Source organism: Xenopus laevis, chromosome 7S (assembly GCF_017654675.1).
Source record: "Xenopus laevis strain J_2021 chromosome 7S, Xenopus_laevis_v10.1, whole genome shotgun sequence".
Classification (NCBI taxonomy): domain Eukaryota; kingdom Metazoa; phylum Chordata; class Amphibia; order Anura; family Pipidae; genus Xenopus; species Xenopus laevis.
The window spans coordinates 53,183,631-53,207,579 of record NC_054384.1 but is presented as its reverse complement, the minus strand read 5'-3'; the positions used below and the strand labels follow the sequence as shown (position 1 = coordinate 53,207,579).

The window sequence follows — 23,949 nt, the reverse complement described above, 5'->3', positions numbered from 1 at the left end:
CCATTGCGCTCAGATGAAGAGAGTCCCCGCATGTGTGCAGCGCGTGCAGAAATTTAATTTAGCAGGACCCGCACTAAAATTTTCTACCACTAGAGGGCGTGCAGCAGAAGTGAGCCGGAAACTGAAGACCTGCACAGGGAAAACATTAGCACGTTTGCAGTGCTTTTGAAACGCCCCATTAGTTCCTGCTGATGAAGGGAGGGATGGAATTTTCTGCTGCTGTTCTGCATTTCCCCCCTTGCCCCCCCCCCAACTGTACAGAGAAAGGGCAGGTAAGAACAACTACTTTGCTGTTAAAAAAGTTTGGAGTTTAATTTTGCAATCTGTTCTAATCTGCCAGCATAAATCTAGCTTCTCAGCACAATCCCACATGGAATAGCCCAAGATCATGCTGCTGTAAATAGTTATAGTAATATTAAGGTGTGTTAAATAGATCTTTATGAAAATCCTGTTTGGATACATTTTAATGCAGATTTATTTATCCCATTTGGGATACTTGTCATAACTGTGTTATGTCATCATACTGATACTATCACTGCACAGTTTAATTATTCACAGCAGTCTTGCCCTGCTTTATGACAGCTGAGATTCTAGCTATCTATGTGTAGTTTTCTATGCAAGAGTCCTCTGCACTCAGCCCATTATCAATATATTAAGGACATTGAAACATTTTGTGCCTTAAACTACTAAAAATGCCTTATCCTTTAAACAAAACAGGGATTTTTTGTCCATATATTGCAATATATTTAAGCTGAACAACTACGTCACACTCATCCCATATCTGGCCAGTTTTCTATGCAGGACATGGCAGGCTTTGGGCATCTGTTGACAGGTTTTTATCTAATATTCCCCTGTATAATTGTCTCCAAGGAACGGATTAAAAAAAAATTTGCTCCCAATAAAGACTTATTATGTATTAGTTTGGCTAAAACTACTGTTTTATTATTACAGAGAAAATGAAATCAATTTTAAACATTTGGATTGTTTGCATATAATGGAGTCTATGGGAGACGGCCTTTCCTAATTTGGAGTTTTCTGAAAAATGGGTTTCCAGATAACCAATCCAATACCTGAAGTGGGCTGCTTTAATTTTTTTTGCCAGGGCTGCTTTTTTCTCCCAGTCCGGCCCTGACTGAAGGAGTCTCCGTGGGACATGGGTTTTTACTATTGAGTGTTGTTCTTAGATCTGCCAGGCAGCTGTTATCTTGTGTTAGGGAGCTGTTATCTGGTTACCTTCCCATTGTTCTTTTGTTTGGCTACTGGGGGGGAGGGAAAGGCGGGGGGGGTGATATCACTCCAACTTGCAGTACAGCAGTAAAGAGTGATTGAAGTTTATCAGAGCACAAGTCACATGACTTGGGGCAGCTGGGAAATTGACAATATGTCTAGCCCCATGTCAGAATTCAAAATTCTCTTTTGAGAAATGGATTTCAATGCAGAATTCTGCTGGATCAGCACTATTAACTGATTCATTTTGAAAAAATGTTTTTTCCCATGACAATATCCCTTTAAAGCAGGTGCTTGTTTTTTAATTCCTGGCTTGGATGCAAGTTTAGGTTGCATAAAACCGGTGTACTACCAAACCTATGATTTAGTGTCTATAGAGAAACAAAACGCATGAGGCTATGCCTTAGAACCAAATAAATGTATTATTTTAGTTTACACGTCTATGTGGAGGATTGGTCCTTTGAATGCCTGCTCTACTACAATACGGTTTGTTACTGCAAAACAGACCTTCCTGTAAGCTGCCAGTCCACAGGGGCTACCAAATGGCCAATCACAGCCCTTATTTGGCACCCCTGGGAAATTTGTCCTGCTTCTGTTGCTCCCCAACTCCTTTTACATCTTAATGTAAAAGAATAAATACAAGTCAAATATTTGATGATTTAAGTCATCATGCAAGTTGTAGCACATTATTCTGCTTTGTGTCACTTTGGTACTGTATGTATGTGTTTACAGAAAGGCGGATTATTAAAGACCTACTTAGATGACGTTAATTACATTTATCTTGATCCCAAATGCAGATTTTAACAATAGATCCTAGTCATGAGCTTCCATGACAACTTCCAACAACTACTTGTTAATCAGTTCTGTGCCAAGGACAGAGAATCTTTTTTGATCTCTGCTCAGTGTAACATTTTCCAATTACAATCACCATTGTAGCGCTTCCAGCTGCCATTGTGGTATATGTGACAACAGTTCTTTTTTTGGAGTAAATTTTGACCTACCACAGGGCTTTATAGTGTAACCTTTGACCTCCAATAATTATCTGCATTATTTAATTCTCATGAGGTGTCTTTGAAGCGCCCACTAAATCCCCATTGCAACTAGTTATTTTATGTAATGTTTACATGTGTTAATGGTTAAAATATGTGGATGTGTGTTTTTTTTCTTTTTACTGTAGTTTGACACTTTTATGTTTCTTTGAGGTTTGGTTGAGGTCTTTCAACACTAGTACAGCTGTTACCACACAAATTGTCTTTTGTACTGGGAGCTAGACACTGTAGTATCAAATATAAATACAGACACCGCAAACCTTGATATGTACATTTATGTATTACTGACAGACAGAAAGATAGGGTTATAGATAGATAGATAGATAGATAGATAGATAGATAGATGCCCTTAGACCGTTCCTCGTGTGGCAAGCATCCATCACCCATTCTTGTAAACTGTATAGCGCTTAGAAAGTTGGAATTAAGTTTTGTGAGACTGCTTCCTTCAGATATGTTTACACTGTTGAGCATTAGTGCAGCTTGGCTTCTTATGAGAATTAACTCCGGAATTTAAGACTAAAATTGTATATTAATAGCTAGGTTTTATGTTATGTAATATAGTAACATAGTAAGTTAGGTTGAAAAAAGACACACGCCCATCAAGTTCAACCTTTTTAACTTTTTTTTTAACCTGCCTAACTGCCAGTTGATCCAGAGAAAGGCAAAAAAAAACATCTGAAGCCTCTCCAATTTGCCCCAGAGGGGTAAAAAATTCCTTCCTGAATGGCCAAAATGGCAATCGGACTAGTCCCTGGATTAACTTGTACTATGAGTTATCTTCCATAACCCTGTATTCCCTCACTTGCTAAAAAGCTATCCAACCTCTTCTTAAAGCTATCTAATGTATCAGCCTGTACAACTGATTCTGGGAGAGAATTCCACATCTTCACAGCTCTCACTGTAAAAATCCCCTTCCGAATATTTAGGGTAAGGCCACACTGGGCGTTTTGGGGAGATTTGGTCGCCTGGCGACTAATCGCCTCGTCTTTGCAGCGACCAATCTCCCCAAACGCCTTCCCTCACTCTGCGCTGGCTTAAAATGAAAAATCGCCGGCGCTAATCACATGCGGCAATTCATTTTCCGAAGTCGCACGAAGTTTTCTCGTGAGGCAACTTAGGGCGACTCTCCCCAAAACGCCCAGTGTGGCCTTACCCTTAGGCGGAACCTCCTTTTTTCTAAACGGAATGGGTGACCTTGTGTAAGATGGAAAGTATATAGAGATAGGTATTAACACATTTATTAAGATAAATTACTGTCCCACTGTTTAAAATTTCTGTTAAAGTAATCTAAACAACTTGGCTTGAGTGTGTTTATGGTTTTTTAAATGAAATACCTGTCAACTGTGAACTCAGCAGCCAAAGAACAGGCTGTGTAGAGTTAATGGGTCAAATGAATAAGCCACCTTTAAACAAGTCTTAAAAATGTATGTGCAATTAAAATTTACATTGTAATTTCTTTCTAATGACATATTACATTGCAACATTTCTTTTCTTATACATATGTTTTTTCAGCTATGATTTTATTGCATTTCCCCCTTTGTAATGTTCAATTATTATAAAATGGACAACACCAAACAACATTCAGTTGTGTTAAGGTCTTAAAAGTATTTGCAATGAACACAGAAACAAAGCATGTCATCCGAGTAGCAATTATTCCTCATGTAGCTTTCTGACAGAATAAAATTGGTGTAAACAGTTGTACACTTATAAGGCTCTCTTGTATTTCTTAAATTAATGGCATGCATCATGATTACAGAAATAGCACCTAAGATAACCACATATTTATAAAGGTTTTTTGTTTTGTTTCAAAATAATTTCATTATTTTGACCACTCTTGACCTGGTATACCTCTTCAGTCAGTGGGGTATATTCCGACATAAAAAACTTTTTCATCTTTTTACACATTGTTATAATGGCAACCTACTGTATGTGTGCATTTGCCTTGTATATCTAAATGAAAACATAATCCCTCTCTACTTTGCAGTATTGTATTTATTATGTCATCCTTGGGCTACAGGTGACACCGGGGCTCCAGGTGGCCACACAATTCCTGTTGGTGGTGAAAAAATATGTAATCTTAAAGGACAAAACAAAATCACACTTAATGTAAAAGGCATCTTATTCCTTAATTTTTGTTATTCCTTTGCGCCTGTCACAATCTCACCATCCTAGAAAACAACAGTCCTATGTTTTTATTCTTTGTACCCTGTGCGTGCAGACATTTTTTTTCTGCAGTTTTATAAACTGTGCGGCCTGCCTGAGCAATTACTAAATGATTCATCATACTTAATTAAAAACATTAAAACACATAAAAACAATAAACACATATCTGCACTTAAAAAAATTATAATTCTGCATTTACATTGTCTGTGCATATAAGTATTGTATTTGAATGGTCCGTAAACTATTTACAGGCATTAGTCAAGTCACAAGCATGGGGGAGTTATGACTGACCACAAAGAGGGTGCCTTTGTATCAATGTAGTGACATAAATTTTCTAGTGAAGAAATACATATCATTTGTTTAAATACACAGAAAGAAACATACATTTCTCCTTTTTGTCTGGCAGTATTAACAATAAGCTCCAGCAACCAGAAGCAGCATCCAGGGTTTTAGAATTTGCAATGAAACATTATGGTGAAATGGCAAGTTGCCATACAGCCTAACTCCATTTCTACTATGTCACTTACATTTACACACTTTTTTGTATAAGAATTGTTCTGTTTCTCATTAAATGGTATAGTTCAGTGGTTACTAGTACAAGATACTAGATACAAGCGCAGCAAAAGCAAGCAGCACTGCAGCTCGCAATAAAGCTGTTTACATTTGGAATAATGCATAATTCGTTTAGTGCAGTGCACTCAGTCCTTTGTTTTTTGGTCTCCTTTCAAAAAGATGAGATATGGTAGATAAACTTTTGCAAAAGGTACATTTTCCATCTGACTGTTAACGATGTATGTTCTGAAACCACATTAATAAATACGTGTGTATCTACACATAAACATACATATATCTATAAATGTTTTTATAATATATTTTTTATCTTGTTTATTTTAAAATGTCTGACTCTTTAAGAACATATGATTACAAGCACAGTGCTATAGGTTTTAGTAAGGGCCTCTTTACAAAGACCTACTGTGTTCTGTGATGGCAACATTTGCTATTTCCTGGGAGAACTGTAGATAGTGAATTAGGAATCCTGTAATTACATCACCCACTGTCCCTGCTCTCAAAGAATAATGTCATTGTAAAGTACCCCAGGGAGAGTTGACCCGAATCTAGAAGAGAACAGAGGAACAGGCAATGCTGTAAAAGGCTAGATCCTAGTTGAATTTCTGGATTTATTTTTACTAGTTTGGTATATCTATCTAAAGAATATATTTCATTCATCACTATCCCTGGTAAAGTCAACTTAACTCAGTGCTTGTGAAACATGAGACGCATGTGAGAAAAGTATTGGCTTTAATTAAATCTTGCCATTCTACATTGTGGTTTGCTTTTCAACCACACTTTACTGGAAAGGATTACTGACATTTCACACAAGGGTAATACAGCATTCCATAACAACTTTCGGTTGAATGGTTTTGAGCAATACCACCACACTTTATAAGTTTCTCACAGGAACTTTAACTCATGTTTATGTAACTTCAGATGCCTGATTTGACAGTATTTATAAAGTTTTTTTTTTATTATAGACTGTTTTTAGTATATTTATATAAAGACATGTGATATAATATCCCTCTATTTCGCTTTAGTAATTAAAACAGGTCAATGGAAAAAAGTAAATTTTATATATGTGTTTGTTCATCTGCTGGTAGTCCAAACAGATTTATAGGGGCCAATTCATTAACTTCGAGTGAAGGGTTCGAAGTAAAAATTCGAATTTCTAAGTGGTTTTTGGCCTACTTCGACCATCGAATGGGCTACTTCGACCTTCGACCACGACTTCGACTTCGAATCGAAGGATTCGAACTAAAAATCGCTCGACTATTCGACCATTCGACCATTCGATAGTCGAAGTACTGTCTCTTTAAGAAAAAACTTTGACCCCCTAGTTCGCCACCTAAAAGCTACCGAACCCAATGTTAGCCTATGGGGAAGGTCCCCATAGGCTTGGCTACGTTTTTTTTGTCGAAGGATAATCCTTCGATCGTTGGATTAAAATCCTTCGAATCATTCGATTCGAAGGATTTAATCGTTCGATCAAAGGATTATTCCTTCGATCGCAGTTTTTGCGCAAAATCCTTCGACTTCGATATTCGAAGTCGAAGGATTTTCATTCCCAGTCGAATATCGAGGGTTAATTAACCCTCGATATTCGACCCTTGATGCATCTGCCCCTTAGTGTTTTATAGGATAGAGACAAATTTTACCATAAATGTCATACGCTGTACTACCATTATGTTTTTTTTTGTGTGTGTTAAACGGTTTCAATTAATCAACTTGTTGCAGGAGATTCAGGCTACATGGTATGAGAAACTGCATAAGTGGGAGGATGCCCTTGTCGCTTATGACAAAAAGATTGACGTCAACAAGGATGATTCCGAGCTGATACTTGGACGCATGTGTTGCCTGGAAGCACTAGGAGAATGGTAAACTATTTTTAATCACAGTCAGTTGTATCTTTGAAAGGTGAACTACAGTACGTAGAATGCTGGTACAAAAAGTGTGCTAATTAGTATCTTACCCTATTTGTACATGCAATATTCTTGGGACTATACAGGCCGATTTACATACCCCTCAATTGCACATGATTTAGTGGAGATGTAATGCACAAAGAGCGCCCTGCAAGTTATGCCTGATCAGTGGCAGGTACAAGGTAGAGGGCTGTTGCATGCCTGGGTTTGCTGTTCCTTATATCTCATTCTCATAAATAGACTTAATGGATGTTTTGGCATTAGGCATATTAGGCACAAGAGTTTTGCACTCCTTTTAACCATTTTTTGTGGCGATCTCTCAGAATTCTTTACTTATAGGGCCAGTACTCTAGGGTAGCAATGGGAACACCACTGCTCTCCCCCAAAAATATTGCTGACCATCTACAGTTTGCTAAAGATCATGTGGACAAACCAGAAGGATACTGGAAGAATGTTTTGTGGACAGATGAAGCCAAAATAGAACTGTTTGGCTTAAATGAGGAGCGTTATATTTGGAGAAAGTAAAACAATGCTTTCCAGCATAAGAACCTTATGTAAGGGCCCGAAGGCGCAGTTGGAGTGCGGACCAAGGAGGAGGCAGGTAGTCAGCGAGTTCGTGGTACAAAGGGATCAGGCAGAAGAATAGTCGAGGTACAGGCAAAGGGTTCAATCCAGGCAGCAAAGGGTCAATCCGAATAACAGGCAAGGTTGGTACACAAGAAATCAGTCAATAATATAACACCCAGGAATCACGAAGATGAACCTATACTTGGGCAATGTTAGCAATGTCCAGGGGGTTTAAATAGGCAAGTTTTGGCGCCAAGATTTGGACGCGATGACGTCATGACGCTGACGCCGGCGTCAAGATGCTAACGTCGTGACGCCGACGCACGTTCTGGCGCCGGCGACCGTTGCGTCGCCGGCGACCAATCGGAGAGCGAGAGGCAGCCGACGTCATCACACAGGGACCAGCAGGATCCACATGGGGGAGGAAGGAGTCGCCATCTTGGACGCCGTCACCATCTTGGACGCCGTCGCCATCTTGGACGCCATGGCCATCACGAGGGTGAGAAACTTGAGTTTCCATTACACCTTATCCCATATGTGAAACCTGGTGGTGGTAGTGGCCTGGATGGGTTGCCATCATTAATAGAACAATGAATTCTGAACTATACCAGAGAATTCCAAAGGAAAACGTAAAGACATCTGTCTGTGAACTGGATCTCAAGAGACAAAGTGGGTCTTACAGCAAAACAATAATCCTGAACACACAAGTTGTTCTACCAAATAATGGTTAAAGAAGTGAATGATCTGAAATGGCCTGTGTTGGATACCTACATCTTTTCAACCACAGATTCTGTAGCTGTAAAGCCAAGATTGACTTGAAGAAAGCAACCTTTTAATATCTGCTCAGACCTATTGGGTCTTTTCCCTGCCAATACACCTTGCTAGAGGGATGTTAGAATCTGTGATGAAAGACAGTTTTTTATTATTAAAAAAAATTATGTTTGTGCCAGGAGAAAACTGGAAAGTTAATCACTTTATTATATCAGTGAGGCCAAAATTACATACGGCTTATTTGTTAAATGTTCATCTTCTCTGACTGAAATACTGATCCTGGATGTAAGTAAATTATATGTTATCTGTTTTGCTTTTTTTATGACAAACCCTTTAGTGTTTGTATTTATGTGCATGTAATTACAGGGGTTTGGGTGCCAAGTCACCAAATGTTTTTGAGGAATCATGAAATAGTTGAATGTAATTGGGTAGTTGTCTTTTTTTTCAACCTAAATTAACTAGTTATGGAATAATTACAGGTTCCTTTGTATGTGTAATGGGGGTGAATAAAACACCTCCTGTAGAATTTGGCATAGAAAGTTTTAGGAGCATAAATTTGCCAAAAAAAATGTGTAAAATAAAAAAAGAAATTCAACTAAAAATTTGGATTGTATAGTAAAAGAAACAAATTTCTCGTGTTTTAGGCATTCAGAGTTTAATAAATAACTCCATTAGTTTGGTTTGCTTCTGACTGTTGAGGTGAGAGTGAACACCATATGGTGAGATCAAAAGAGCTGTCAGAGCTGCCTTCAGAAAGACAATTGTAGCAGCTTATCAGTCTGGTAAGATGGTGAGATCCCCTGGCTGGAAAATAGTCTACAAATGGAGGACTTTCAAAACAACTGCCAACATGCCCAGGTCTGGCTGTCCATGCAAGTTCACCCCGAGAGCAGAACGCAATATGCTAAAAGAAGTATCCAAAAACCTTAAAATGTCATCACAGGACCTACATCAGGCTGTTGCTACTGTTGATGTGAAAAGTACATGTCTTTTTTTTTGTACTCAAAATGCAAGGTTTCAAATGTAATTAGTGGTACACTGATGTGCGATGGCATGGGAGGATTATATAGGGTAGCAAGTAGGACTGCCATCCTGTCATAGACCACATTGATCCAGCTTAGTTCTAAAAACGTTAATGTTAATTTGAATGTAGAGAGCATTTGAATATTCATGGTTATGGCCATCAAACCCATCATTAAGATGAAGGATTTTACAAATGCAGTAGTAATGGTCTTATTGTTCCATCCCGCTTCAGTGACTGGGTAACAAAAGTCAGTTGCATATTGTCCTCCTAACATGGCACCTTGAAGACAAATCAACTTAGAAAGTGCACAGTGCTCTTCCTGGAGTATCAAAGACTTTTTTTGAAAGCTGTGATGGAAGTCTGTGGTGTTTTTAATAAGTGCATTGTTGTTTTACCAGAGTGGATATGCCAAGGCAAGTGCTACATCAGTTAAGAAGGCTTTGATATAAGCGACACAGGAATGGCTGGGAGCAAATTTCAGCAGCTGTGAATTAAATTGAGTGAAGCATTAGTTCAAGAACTTCTACAGGCTTGAGGCATACCTCTATAACCTCTAGAAGCAGAACTGTTTGGTTATTTCAAAGAGACAAGATAGTATGGCAGCAGAAGCTTGACTATAGCATAGTAATTCATGTAGTAATAAAACAGTATATTGTGTACTTGAATCCAACTCGGATATAATTAATCCTTATTAGAGTTAAAACAATAATATTGAGTTTATTTAATGTTTAAAATCATTTTGAGTAGGAGGTCCAAATTATGTAAAAATACCTTATCCGGAAAACCCCATGTCCCAAGCATTCTGAAAACAGCGATGCACAATATGTTGGCACTCAAATACATGTTAATAATAATAGGCCTTTCATCTGTACACGTTCAGGTCCATTGTCCTTAAGAGATCAAACAGTTTTCTGCTCAAATTATGAATCATTACTAAATGTATTCATTTTTATGAATTGTCTGAAAACGTGTACTTTACAGAATCTCATCTGCTACACTGCTATTTGAGAAAGGTGAGAGAGATATGTGTGAAATGTGACTGGCTATTTTAGTGTTTTTCTTGGTTGTCGTGATTGTCAATGCTATAGATAGAGACTACCAAAAAGTCATTGTCAGAAGATGAAGGAAATCTTAGCAGTTCCCTCTAAAATGTAGGGATGAGTATTCAGGACATTATAAATTTTATTCTCACTGTACAGCCTGCTAATAGGCTGCTGGAGTCATGCTCAGTCAGTATGCTAATAAACTGATTGAGCCTGACCTTTTTTCCATCTGATTTTCTTCTTAACTCTCCTTTCTTTTTTAGACAATAGCATGGATACGCCATATTCAAAGCAGAGCTTCGTGCTTGTGTGTGGTCTCACCAAAGGTCACTTACAGGGCTCTTAACATATTTTAAATGCCCCTGTCCTGTCTGTCCTCTGTGTGCTTTAATGAAAGCATAAATGCTGTGTTAAGTAATAAAAGACACCGCGTTTGCCCAGGTGCAGTAAACCATAGCAACCAATCAGCAGAAAGCAATTACTGGTCACCACTTGAAAATCAAATATTTTATTGGCTGTTATTGCACCTGGGCAAATGTAGTCCTTATTTTATTTAGTCTTTTTATTACAAAAAGAAGAGAAATATGATTAAAAACATAAAAATACTTAATTCTTAGGGTAAACATTTAGTATAAATTCCAAACTTAACTAAACTGACCATTTAAAGGGGAACTATTGCGAAAATTAAAATTTAATATAAGCTTCAGCATACTCAAATTTGAATGAGCTCTAATGCCTCTGCTAGAAAAGGAAGACCCCATAAGATATATTGGATCGAATTGTCAATGAATATCTGAAACCCAACTGATGCATGAAGAGAGAATGAAGAGAAACAGATGCTGAGAGAGGGATAGTGAAAATAAACTTGATTATTTCAGATTATTTTCAGGATGCAGAATTTTTAATCAATTATATTTAGAATTTTTTCTCAGTATGATGAAGCTTATATTGAATTATCATTTTTGCTAGAATACCCCTTTTAGAACAATTATACAGTCAACCATAGCTTTTAAAAAGATTCTGCATACAAAGTAACTCTTTGTACAGGGTACTGAACTGGTGTAAATTGTTTGGTACCCATGCCTGCGCTGCAACACCAACAATACCAACCTTTAATTTTTATAGTGCCTCTTCCAATCCCTTGATGTAGTGGTTTTTCCCAGGCAGGCATTCTCCCAAAAATGAGGAGAGAATGGGACACATAGGAGAAGGGGAATAAATAGTACTTGGTAAAAGATGAATGACACATCAGGAGAGGAATAAAAGGTATGGTACACTGGGTGGAAAGAAGGACGTATAGGCAAGGAGGTGAAACTGGACAGAATGGAAAAAAGGAAGAGCATGGCATATATAGAGGACATGAAATTTCTGGAAGATAAGATGGAAAAAGAAAGAGGAACAGAATTGTACATATTGAAATAGAATTTTTTTTTTTAAAAAAAAAAGTCACATGAAGAGATAATGTACAATGGCATGTAGCGTGGAGATGGGAATGGTATAGGAGAGTGGAAGGAACAAAGAGAGAATGACAATGTAGAGGAAGGAATGGATGAAATAACTTTATATGGTACTAACAAAAGTACAGTAGTTCCCATTAGGCAATCATGGATTTGGTTTTAAGATAAAAAAGAAATGCTCCATATGCAAATATGATTTTCACTGCAAAACATGTCACTTTTTCAAAGCTAAAAATAGTAAGACAGCTGCAGAAGGAAGTGTGTGTTCTGGCAGAGGGAGAAATAAATCTAAAGGTTTCAAATCAAAAGTTAACCTCAACACATTTTTTAAGGCAATAGTTCTTTTACTACCAGCGCTACTTACGATTATTTTCAGTTATTTTACAGTCTCCATCATTGAGCATTTGTTCCCCATTAAAGGAGAACTTAACCATAAAAATTAATAAACGCCATATTTTATATACTGAACTTATTGCACCAGTCTAAAGTTTCAGCTTCTCAATAGCAGCAATGATCCAGGACTTCAAACTTGTCAAAGGCACCATCTTGAAAAGTGTCTGCGACCCTCAAATGCTCAGCTGGCTTTGAACAGCTGTTGAGAAGCTAAGCTTAGGGGTAGTCTCAAATAATCAAGCAGAAAATGAGGTTGGTCTGTAATATAAGCTGATGCTACAAGGCTGATGCTAAATGCACTTGTTTCTGAACTGACGTAGTAATTATATCTTATATTAATTACTAATCAGCCTTATATTGTGATATTTATATACTATGTGTACTGTATATTGTTGAGTCGAATCCTAAGCTTATTAAGTGACAGCAGCACAGAGCATGTGCAGGGAATCGTCAGAAAAGAATATGGAGAGTTATTGGGGCATCTTCAGAGGCACAGATCTTTCCAGCTAAGGGGCTGTGGTTGCCTTTTGCTGATACAGAAATATTACCGTGCGCTGACAGGCACAGCATTGGCCTTTGCATAACGAGCTAGTATGTGTTGAATGTGTTACTTGTATTATGGATCACATAGGTCTAAAAAAAAACATTTAGGAGTGTCACTCACATAAAGGCAGCCTCATATTTGTTAATTTTAGAGTGCTCCCACAACCCCCTTTGAGTAGGCTTAAATTGCAAAATACATTGTCTTAAAGGGGATGTTCATCTTTAAATTAACTTTTTGTATGATGTAGAGAACGATATTCTGATACAATTTGTACTTTATTTTAATTTTTAATTTTTTGTTGGTTTTGAGTTTTTAGCTTTTTATTCAGCACATCTACAGTTTGCAATTTCAGCCATCTGGTTGCTAGACCCTGCAACCTCAATAGAAAGATGAGTCATAAAAAGGAGTTTATAGTGGTGCACTCGCAATACAAGCAACTGCCTGGGTGCTGGTTATAGCACTTCCTGAAGACAGCCCGAGTCAGTGTGCCGAAACGTTGAAATAAACTTTCCACTGTTTTCACTATTTCAAGACCTTGGAGTGCGGTTTTATATTTTCTTGGATTATTATACATATATATATATATATATATATATATATATATATATATATATATATATATATATATATATATATATATATATATTTATATATATTGGCAAACGCTCGCACTCTAATCCAGTCTTGAATTCACTGTGGGTGCTGGGTCAAGGCTTTAGCATATAAGAATTAAACAGGGACCCGCACTCCAATGTTACGTGAAGAAAATTAGTTTTTATTCAACTTGTGCATCCAACGTTTCGGCCCATGCCTGGGCCTTTATCAAGGATATATATATATATATATATATATATATATATATATATATATATATATATATATATATATATATATATATATATGCTTCAGAAAGTACCTGCACTTTAACCCTCTCAGTTCGTGGTGGGTGCCCGGTCAAATGGTATTATGCAACTTGTCAAGATGGACCAGCACTCCAGTTTGTTCAATCAAACGTGAATATTTATTTGAATAGTCACTCTCGTGTCCAACGTTTCGGCCCACATCTGGGCCTTTATCAAGGATGTGTGAGAGTGATAGTGAAAACATTTAAATACTTAAAATGTGGGCGTGTACATGACATCATTACCAATCAAATTAGTGCAAGTTATGCACCAAATCCAGGATTCTGCCTTTTCCAGTAGGATTTTGTTCCTTCTGTCCGGCCAAACCTAATCCTAATTTGCATATGCAAATTAGGGGAGGGAGGGAACGTGCGTGACTTTTTGTCACAAAATGAGGACGTAAAAAATGTTTTTCCCTTCCCACCCCTAATTTGCATATGCATGTGCAAATCTTATAAGGTTAGCCTAAAGGAGATATTAACAATAACAAATAGAGGTTATTAATGTATTGTATACAGTGGTCCTTTATATGAATTTGAATGAAAATAATTGAGAACTGTGTTAGACAAAAGTGCCCCAGTATGAACTACTAGAATTCTGTAGAGCAATAAAAATGACGTCCTAAACTCTGTAAACCCTCAGGAGAAGTTTCAGCATTTAAAATGGCTGTTCTTTTAAGCATGGTCATTTCTATTCTTATACATGTATAAACTGAAAACAGACATAGCCTGTTGGCAACTATTGGTTGCAGTTGCCACCAGTTTCCCTCCAGCATAAACAAGCTATAGAGTACTGTACCAAAACAGCATTGATGATTACAGTGGAGAAAAATGTGATGATTTATACAGAATGCTTAGGCAACCTAAGATGAAATTTGGACTTTAGGTCATATAAAGCAAATGTAAAGTTAATTCTATCTCTATGGCAACCTGCAATACAGACATCTTAAAGCTGTTAGTTAAGTGAGAGTGCTGGTTTTGTTATTTTATTTTATTTACAATCTCCATGGAAAATATTTAGAAACAATGATGCCTTTAACTGATTTTAATTTAGTTTAAAATCTACTGAAGTGCGGGGAAGTATTTTAATGTACAGCTTTTTCTCTTTATAACCTGATGCAAAATCTCTGCTGTTACCCCACAAAAGCTAAGCCATTCTAAGGTCTTCAGCATTCTGACATTCTTGCAGTTATATTGGACATTTCTAACATTCTCGTTTCTCTTCCATGTTGATGCAGGTCCCCATATGTTTGCCACCTGTCATGTTTTAACCTGATAGACAGCTTTTAGATGCCCATGGATATTTTCTGGGTGATGGGAAAAGCAAATTACTTTCATAAATCTGCCTCAGTAATTTACATTCTTCATTATTATACCAAAACAATTTCCTTTGCTGGTATCAACATTTTGTAATAACAAAATTCCACCCTTCTGATTAAAGAGCTTAAATAGTTCTAGTATATTATACAATGAGATTTTTCACCTGTACCATTTTATTTTTAGCCAGTAGTAAAAACCCCAGAAAACATAAAATCAATGTGAGATTACAGCTGTCCTCAAAATGCTTGTCAATTTGTTTTTATTTAACCGATCCGTTATAATCTGACTTTTTTTCTTTATTTGAACACCACTTCCGAAGAATTTCATCTAACCTGTCAAATCCTTTCAAGGCATGCAGTCATCAGAAACTTTACATCAAATGCATTTTTCAAAAGGCTTTCCTATAGTTGCTTTAAGAGACCTTTTGTGTGTAACATGACAAACAAACTTTGGGAATATTCCAATCTAGGGATTGGTTCATTTACCAGCATTTTTTTTATTTTGTATGTTTTCAGTAGCTATAAGCAACTATACATAATTACTTTGCATCTTGCTGTGTGGTCACTTTAGGTTTCTAGTTTTCTATTGAGGTGCATTTTACATGTTTGTATATTTTGTTATAGGAACCATCACAGCCAAAACAAGCAAAACAAGACCACACTGAGCATGAGCAGGGTCAGGGTCAGGCAAAGATGTTTAACAAAGTTACAAGATGACAGCCCACTGTGGCCAACTTTGAAAGCATAAATCATTTGTTTGATTAGGCTTTGTGGTGCAGTAAGTTCATGTTTATGTTTAGTATACAAAATACAGCATTTCTAGCCTTATTCTATTTTAGACTTTCCTTGTCCTTTAGCAGAAGATGTAGAAGAAGTGGTTGAGTACTCATACACACAGCGCCGATTCGGACCTAAGCGCCGCCTGAGGCGGCTCCTGCAATGCCGCCACCCCTCGCCGACTTACTTGTCGGGAGGGGAGGCAGGAACACTAATGCGGAGAGCGCAATTGCGCTCTCTCGCATTAGTAAAGCCGAATTTCCGGTTTAAAAACCTCTTAAAGGTGCAGGAGCGGCTTTTTGCCGCCCCTGGAAACCGATTCGGCGTTGCCGCCTGAGGCGAGCGTCTCAGCTCGCCTCATTGGCGGCGCGCCCCTGCATACACAGGTTTAAAGTAATGTTTTTAGTTGTATAAATCAATGTGTTTGTCATAAGGAACAAAAGGAAAGCCAGACAACTCATTTCTGAATTTGTTTACTTCTTAACCATAATTCATCGTTTATGTTTAATTACTAATTATTCAAATGGGATTTTCTTGGTTGTGTTCTCTTTCAGAGCAGTGGGACAGCATGGAGGAATACACCTGCTTAATCCCAAGGGATACTCATGATGGAGCATTTTACAGAGCAGTGCTAGCTCTCCATCAGGATCTCTTCTCGCTGGCCCAACAAGTAAATGGATTGATTTTATTTATAATCTCTGCATGTTTACAAATCAGCTTCCATTTAGACTTGGAAAATGTACTGTAAATACCTTTTTCGTTTTTAGTGTATTGATAAAGCCAGAGACATGTTGGATGCAGAGCTGACCACAATGGCCGGAGAAAGCTATAGCTAGGCCTATGGAGTAAGTGCTTTTATTTAGCTTTACTTCTTTGGTATTTTTAAAAATGTAACAAATGTTTATTAATTATTCAGTCATATAAAAGTGCCTTTTGCCAGTCTACCATTCATGTATTTCACTTTCTTTAAAAAATTATTAAAAATCCTATTTTATCAGATTAGTCAAGGAAAACGAACTTTAATTACACTATATAAATTATTTGAATCTTGTTTCCATCAGTCTGGGAATTCATAATTATAACAAGCAGGCAGCAGCCATTTTGTGGACACTGTTATTAAGACAAGTCTTGTATCATCTCAGAATCTTGTTTGTGCACCAGAATGGGGACACGGTGTCCATCCCCATGTCCTGGCTACACAATTATATGGTAAAGAGAACTGGGGGAATGTTTGGGGAGCAGTGACATCTAAGAAGTGCTGAATTGAAAGTGAAAGTAATTGTCTGCCCCTCCTCTATGCCACGGCATAGAGGAGGGGCAGACAATATTTGATTGACAGCTATGATTTTTAAATGAGCTTACAACAGCTATGAATGCTTAAATAAAAAATAGAAATTGGATTTCATGTTTAATTTGAAAAGGACTTTTATTATACAGATTTTTGTGTCTGGGTGACAGATCCACTTTAAGAAACTAAAGGTGGCCATACACGGATAGATCCGCTCGTTTGGCGATGTCGCCAAACGAGCGGATCTCCCTCCGATATGCCCACCTTGAGGTGGGCAATATCGGGCTGATCCGATCGTGGGCCCTAGGGCCCAACGATCGGATCCTAGCGTTCACCAAACGGGCGGTCGGATCGCGGGACCGCATCAACGAACAGATGCGGCCGCGATCCGACGGGATTTTTAATCCCATCCGATCGAGATCTGGCCGACTTTCGGCCAGATCTCGATCGGGGAAGCCCGTCGGGGGCCCCCATACACGGGCCAATAAGCTGCCGACACGGTCTGTCGGCAGCTTTTATCGGCCCGTGTATGGCCACCTTAAATTGAGAAATGTATACTTTCAATTTCCAGGCTATGGTCTCCTGCCAGATGCTATCTGAGTTGGAGGAGGTTATCCAATATAAATTGGTACCTGAGCGCTGTGAAATTTTACACCAGACCTGGTGGGATAGGCTGCAGGTAATGATTAGGAGATCTAATCATGATCTTCTCCTTTGTTGTGTTTTTTTCCTAAGAAAAACATTCTCAGCAAATTGTATTCAAACACATTTTTGTATACAGTATAGTGTCTGGACAGAAAGTTATTAGGTGTTGGTTCGGAAGGAGAATAGGTATTTCTCACCTTTAGCAGACAGATTCTCTATTCTAAGTTTGTTTTTCTGGCTTAGAACACAGTAGACCCTGGCACACAATTATACCCATTGACACATTGGCAGACTTGGGTACAGGATGACACATTCTCTGTGCAGACAGTTTGGGCTTGGTTTCTTGTTGGCCAGAAGCTCAGATCCTGGCCAAACTTCCCAAGATATTCACATCTGAGGAATGCAAAACCCATAGAGCCAAAGGAAAATCATTTACTGATGTGTGTCTGCAATTCATGATATATCCAGGACTGTGTGTGCCTGGAAAGCAAATTGTTGCCATTATATTTCCTAACAAAATGCCAACATGTTTGCTTTAGAACAGCAAAATGCCAAATAAAGCACCACCCCATTGCAGCATTCATTTCATAGTTCCTGTTATTATGACAGACTTCAAGAATACAGTGATGTATATAAAAATATAACTGCATACTTAGGTAAACTGTATCTCTATAGTTTTATGCAGTAGTGATTTTAAGTTAGCTGAAAATATATTTAAAAATTCAAACATCAACGTCCAATCCACATCAGCATAAGAACTCTGAAAACTACCTAATATTTGATTTGTGTACCGTCCATATGGGATCTGACTACTGAACTATTGAACTTTATAGATTCTATTTTAAATCAGTTTGGCTTTGTAGTTTTTACATTTTGAACCCAGTCAGCATTTAGCAAATTCAGTATGACTAATACAAGTAAAATTTTAATTTCATGCTACTATCAAAGTGGATTAAAATGTGACACAATTTTGTGAATTCCTTCCTATGGTTTTTGGCAACTGTATTTTTTGTGCTTGAAGGGTCATTCTCATAAAGAGTTGGGAGGTAAAACATTACTTTCCCATGTCACGTTTGCTTTCAGATTTTTTGTAGCCAAATAATAAATGTATCTTTACATCTGAAGGGATGTCAGCATATCGTTGAAGACTGGCAGAATATTCTGATGGTTCAGTCTCTTGTGGCGAGCCCACATGAGGATATGAGAACTTGCCTGAAGTATGCAAGCTTGTGTAGCAAGAGTGGACGTTTGGTGAGTGAAACTCTTTATGCTTGTTTAAGCATGTATTCCCAATGTTTATTAGTCTTATATAATTTCAATTCATTGCGATAGGCAGACTCTGCATAAACAGAAACAATACACACACACACACACACACACTGCGTCCAAAATTATGTATGTGAATCCCTTTAAATATATTTTACAAAGAAAAAACAGAACCACACTTCAGACCAAATATGCAAGCTCATGTGTCATGTCAATGTCCCCTCATTGTACAAGAGCCTTACACTGCATGCTGTGTACTAAATATTAAGGTGCATTTAAAAACCTCAGACCCCCTAAAAACAACATGCAATGTGTGTGACTGGGAGGTAAAACTTTGTTCAGGGTCTAACTGGGTCGGCGGGACACTGGGAAAAAATCGGGTGGGCCTTGGCTCTTTGGGGCCCTGCCTGCACAGACTCGCTCCATAGACAGGATTTTGTGGCTGGGGTGCCCAGGGAACGTGTTCACTTAACCTTTTTACGCAGGAGCATTAGTATCATTTACTCCAAGCAACAATGTTCATAATGTTTAACTGTGTGGTGGTGCCATATTCACTTACTCTTCATTCAGAAAGTAAGGGGGCTTTTTCGGTTCCCTTTTCTATAGGCTGAATGACAGCTTGAAGCAAAGTCATTTTAAGCTTGTGTTTGGGATCATAGATCAAAGTCCTGCTGAAAGATCAACTTTCATCCAGGCATTTGTTTAAATGACTGAAACAAGTTAATTGAAGTAACTCCTGTAATTTGCACCATCCATTCAGTTTTAACAAGATGGACAGTCCTGCCCTATAGCATGTTGTTACCGTGGTATTATTTGAGGTCTGGACTGTACACATACATTGTCAATTAAAATCTCTCACAGCTGGGTCACTGTGGCGCTTTTTAAGTAATGGTATCCTTTTCCACTTTCATAGACAGGGCAGTTATAATCAAATCTCTTGATATGGCTGAATGTTGCACTTTTATAACTAATTGTCCATTAAAACTAACAACTTTGAATCAAAACCTGCATGTATAGAGGGGGATGGTGAAGAGTACATTTTTTTTTTTTTTAAACCAAACAGAATTTTTAATTAATTATATAGTGAACTAACTAATTACCCCTTTATTTATAATTGTGTAGAAAACTGAATTTCAATAAGGATTATGTTGTATATTAATAGTAGTATTATGCTCCTTTTTCGATTAGTTAAACTAATGCAATTTTTGTTGGTTTCCATAAGAAATTTGCAGAGGGCTGATATATGTGTAGAAACGGCTTTAGAAACTGCAATAATCCATATGCTATTCTACAGAGTATTGTATAAGTCAGGCTCACAGATCTGAAAAGCCCTAAACAGTTAAATTGAAGTCTGCTTTGACAGGAAAAAGTGCAATTTCTTCTGTAAACCTCTGGGTTAGGAAAATTAATAATTTAATAAGATATTTTGAATGAATCATTACAGACCTTTAAACAATTGAATTTTAGTGTACAGATTAATATTGTTTATAAAATAATAAATTTGCCATAACGCTCCTGATTCTGTATTGCAGGCTTTGTCCCATACGACACTGGTGATGTTATTAGGAGTAGATCCAGCTCTTGAGAGTGACCAGCCCTTACCTACTGCACATCCACAGGTCACATACGCCTACATGACGTACATATGGAAGAGCACTCGAAAGGTACTTACCATATATCTAAGTGTTTGGCAAAGCTCACAGCTTTTGCAGAAAGGTCCACAAGCTGTGAACTAGAATCACTGAGCATGCAAAAGATTCAAGAGTTCCCGAAATGCCTGTTTACTTTAGCTGTCTGGGATCAGCAATACCACGTAGCCAGCTAAGAGCTCACAGCTTGCAATGAGAAAAGCAGATACTTAAGGCAGCAAGAAAGTGTATCTGGAGGAAGTGAAAAAGACTTTGGAAAGAAACTTAGAAGCTCCACTTATAAATAAATGGAACAGGGATGAGGGAAACATTTTTGGAATATAAGCAAAGCCTAATAATCAACCAACTTTCCTATCCTTGTTTGGTTTTTTTTTTATTACTCTGAAAGGCATACTGCCAAAACTTCACAAATCTTACCAGGCCCCAGGATACGGTATCCTAAATATAACAGACCCCCCCCCCCCCATTTACATAAGAGTGAATATCTGACAGCCTGAGTTTCTGTGTTACTAGACTCAGGTTATGGATCTAGTTCTATTATACTATCTGACAGCAACTACACATCCTGAACTTCCTAAGTGAGTCTTGCATGGAAGGTTGCCTTGAAGCCATTTTTAATCCATCACTGGCTTATTAGGTTCTAGGCAAGACATGGGTATATGTCAGTATTCTTTTAAATTAAGCCTTTATCTAATTTTCTATAACAGTGTACTTATCTGTATAATTTTCCTCATTTCGCTGAATCTCCACTCGCATCCCTTTTATCTTCATTTTCTTCATTTTTAATTTGAATCTCTCTTATTTTTGATTCCTTCACCGTGCTCCTATTACAATGCAGATTGAGGCATTCCAGCATATGCAGAAGTTTGTGAACAATATGCAACTTCAGGCACAGCGTGTGGCAGATGACCCTCAACACAAACAAGAGCTGCAGAAACTCATGGCCAGGTTAGGTTCTTCCAGAATTCATATTATACAAAATTATAAAAAACATATTTAGTTTCCTCAAAAAAATTGCCTGAACTTTGGTTGACATTATACTCTCATACAAAGTATTTAAATATGAGTACATGTTTGAGGTTTTTCAGACCTACACATAACTTGTCTTTATATTTACTCAAATATAAAGTTATTACTACTATTGATGTTAAAGGGATTTCCCCCTTCTCTAACAGCAATTTCATTATCCTCTAGTAGTGAATAGATCTTACTGAATGAATAGCATTGTAAGCAAAGCTGTATTTGTATTGCAGGTTTGTGTGTTTATATAAAGTGTAATGTCAATGAGAGACTTCCCTAAGGCATTTAAATATAGATGAAAGATTTTAGTGTGTCCATAATAAGCAAGGCACAGGGAAAAAGGATCTTTAAAGTCCATCTCTTCTAAATGTTGCAGGCTGAATTTTTTTCTTTTATCCGAAAATTACAGCCACGTGTGGGAATAAGTTCAAGCTCACAAGCTACATAGACACAATAGTTAATTGGTAAACAAACAATTAGAATGAGGTACTAGAATTTTACATGCTGTCCATCACCTGGTCAGCCTCAGCCAGGATGACCATTTTGCAGCACCTGCTTACTCCCAGAGTTAGTTGGATGACAATTTCCCCTCAAGCTGTTTCTAGTTTTCCTTCATGGAGTGCCATACTTGTTTTTCTTATTGTCTAGGTGCTTTCTGAAACTTGGTGAATGGCAATTGAATCTTCAAGGCATTAATGAATGTACTATCCCATGTGTTCTGGAGTATTACAATGCAGCCACTGATCATAATCACAACTAGTACAAGGTAATTTGGCAAATGTAACCAGCTTCACAACAAACCTTAATTGTATCATATGCTACAGGAAAAAATTATTGCTGACAGGCTAAGAAATCAAATCACAATGCTGAAAATATATAAGGGTTTCATAAAATAAACCCTGAGTAAGCTTATTCATCAATAAACCTTCTTGAAGGATTCAATTATTTGAGACAAACAATAGGAGCTCCTTATTCATGTGCAGATTGAGAGGGTTTTTATTATTTACTGTTAAAACTGTAAATATGGTAAAGTTCTGTGTATAAAAAAAAAACTTCAAGTACAGTCACAATAAAAATATTTAGATGCAATGTGAAATAATCTGAAAAAACAAGTTTATTAGTATACAACCTGTTATCATGTTGTTTATTAGCAACAACGTTCCATATTGAAGGCAACCTATTCTGTACATTCTATTACTTTTGATCGAGGATTGATTTAATTAAATTTGTCTTGTTTTGACACAACAACTTTCTTACTATTTATTTGAGAAAAGATCTTACATGCTTATTTCATATTAGACTTATTGTATGTATGCATGTTCTCGTGATTTTACAGGCTTGGCATGCCTGGGCTGTGATGAACTTTGAGGCAGTTCTGCATTTCAAACACCAGAATCATCCGCGTGATGAGAAAAAGGTTTGTCATCACAGCACTGCCAGTGGGCCCCCTGATGGTAGTGAAAGTGAGAGTGAAGCTGAGAGCAATGACAACAGCCCTGTGTCTTCTCCTGTGTAGAAAAAACCTTCAGGGGTATAACACTTATAAGTCAGACAAGAAATTGCTGTTCAGTAAATGCTTCAAATTACTTTAAATGAGAAGGGAAGCTACAGAGGCCTTTTATTGCCAATAGATTAGCTGCAATGGTAATTGCTAAAATGCTATATTTGTTTTGTTTAGGATAGCAGCTACAGTATTAGCTTGGTGTGACGTCACTTCCTGCCTGATTCTCTCCCTGCTCACTTATAGCTCTGGGCTCAGATTACAGCAGAGAAGGGGGGGGAGAGGAACAAATTGAGCATGCTGTTGCCCGGGGCAAGGAGGTTTAAGCTGAAGGCAGGAAGTCTGATACAGAAGCCCATGTGTACACAATAGAAGGAAAGAAATGCAGTGTTTCTTTTGACAGTGGCAGTGTTTATTTTTGACAGCATTACTTTGAGGGTTTATTTGTATATTTAAGTGGACCTTTCTGATAAGGCTTACTTAGTTTTAACCTTTCCTTCTCCTTTAAGGGCAAAAGCAGTGTTAATGCCAATACAGAGACATAATCAAATAAGGGACATATGTGTCCTATAAACTCACCCTCATTTTATATAATGGCAATTATAAATGTCATTATACCTATGAGTTGCTGGATACCAAATTTTATAAACCACAATATTACCAGTTAGAAGAAATAACAAAAACCCAAAAGGGAAGAATTATACAGCAGTGCCTATAGGAAATGTCTGTTGAAATATAATATGATACAGAAACAACAATATTTATTAATTACTTTAACAAAGAGAAAAAATAAAACATTGAAAGGGGAGTCTCAACTATTTACAGTAAGTTGTTAATCTGAAAACCCAAATTTATTTTATGTATGACAACA

The 23,949-nt window shown here is 37.4% G+C and overlaps 1 pseudogene; it reads left to right on the top strand.

Annotated features, from left to right (window-relative positions):
* LOC108697228 overlaps positions 1-23,949 on the top strand; it is a 91,959-nt pseudogene that overhangs the window by 55,381 nt on the left and 12,629 nt on the right.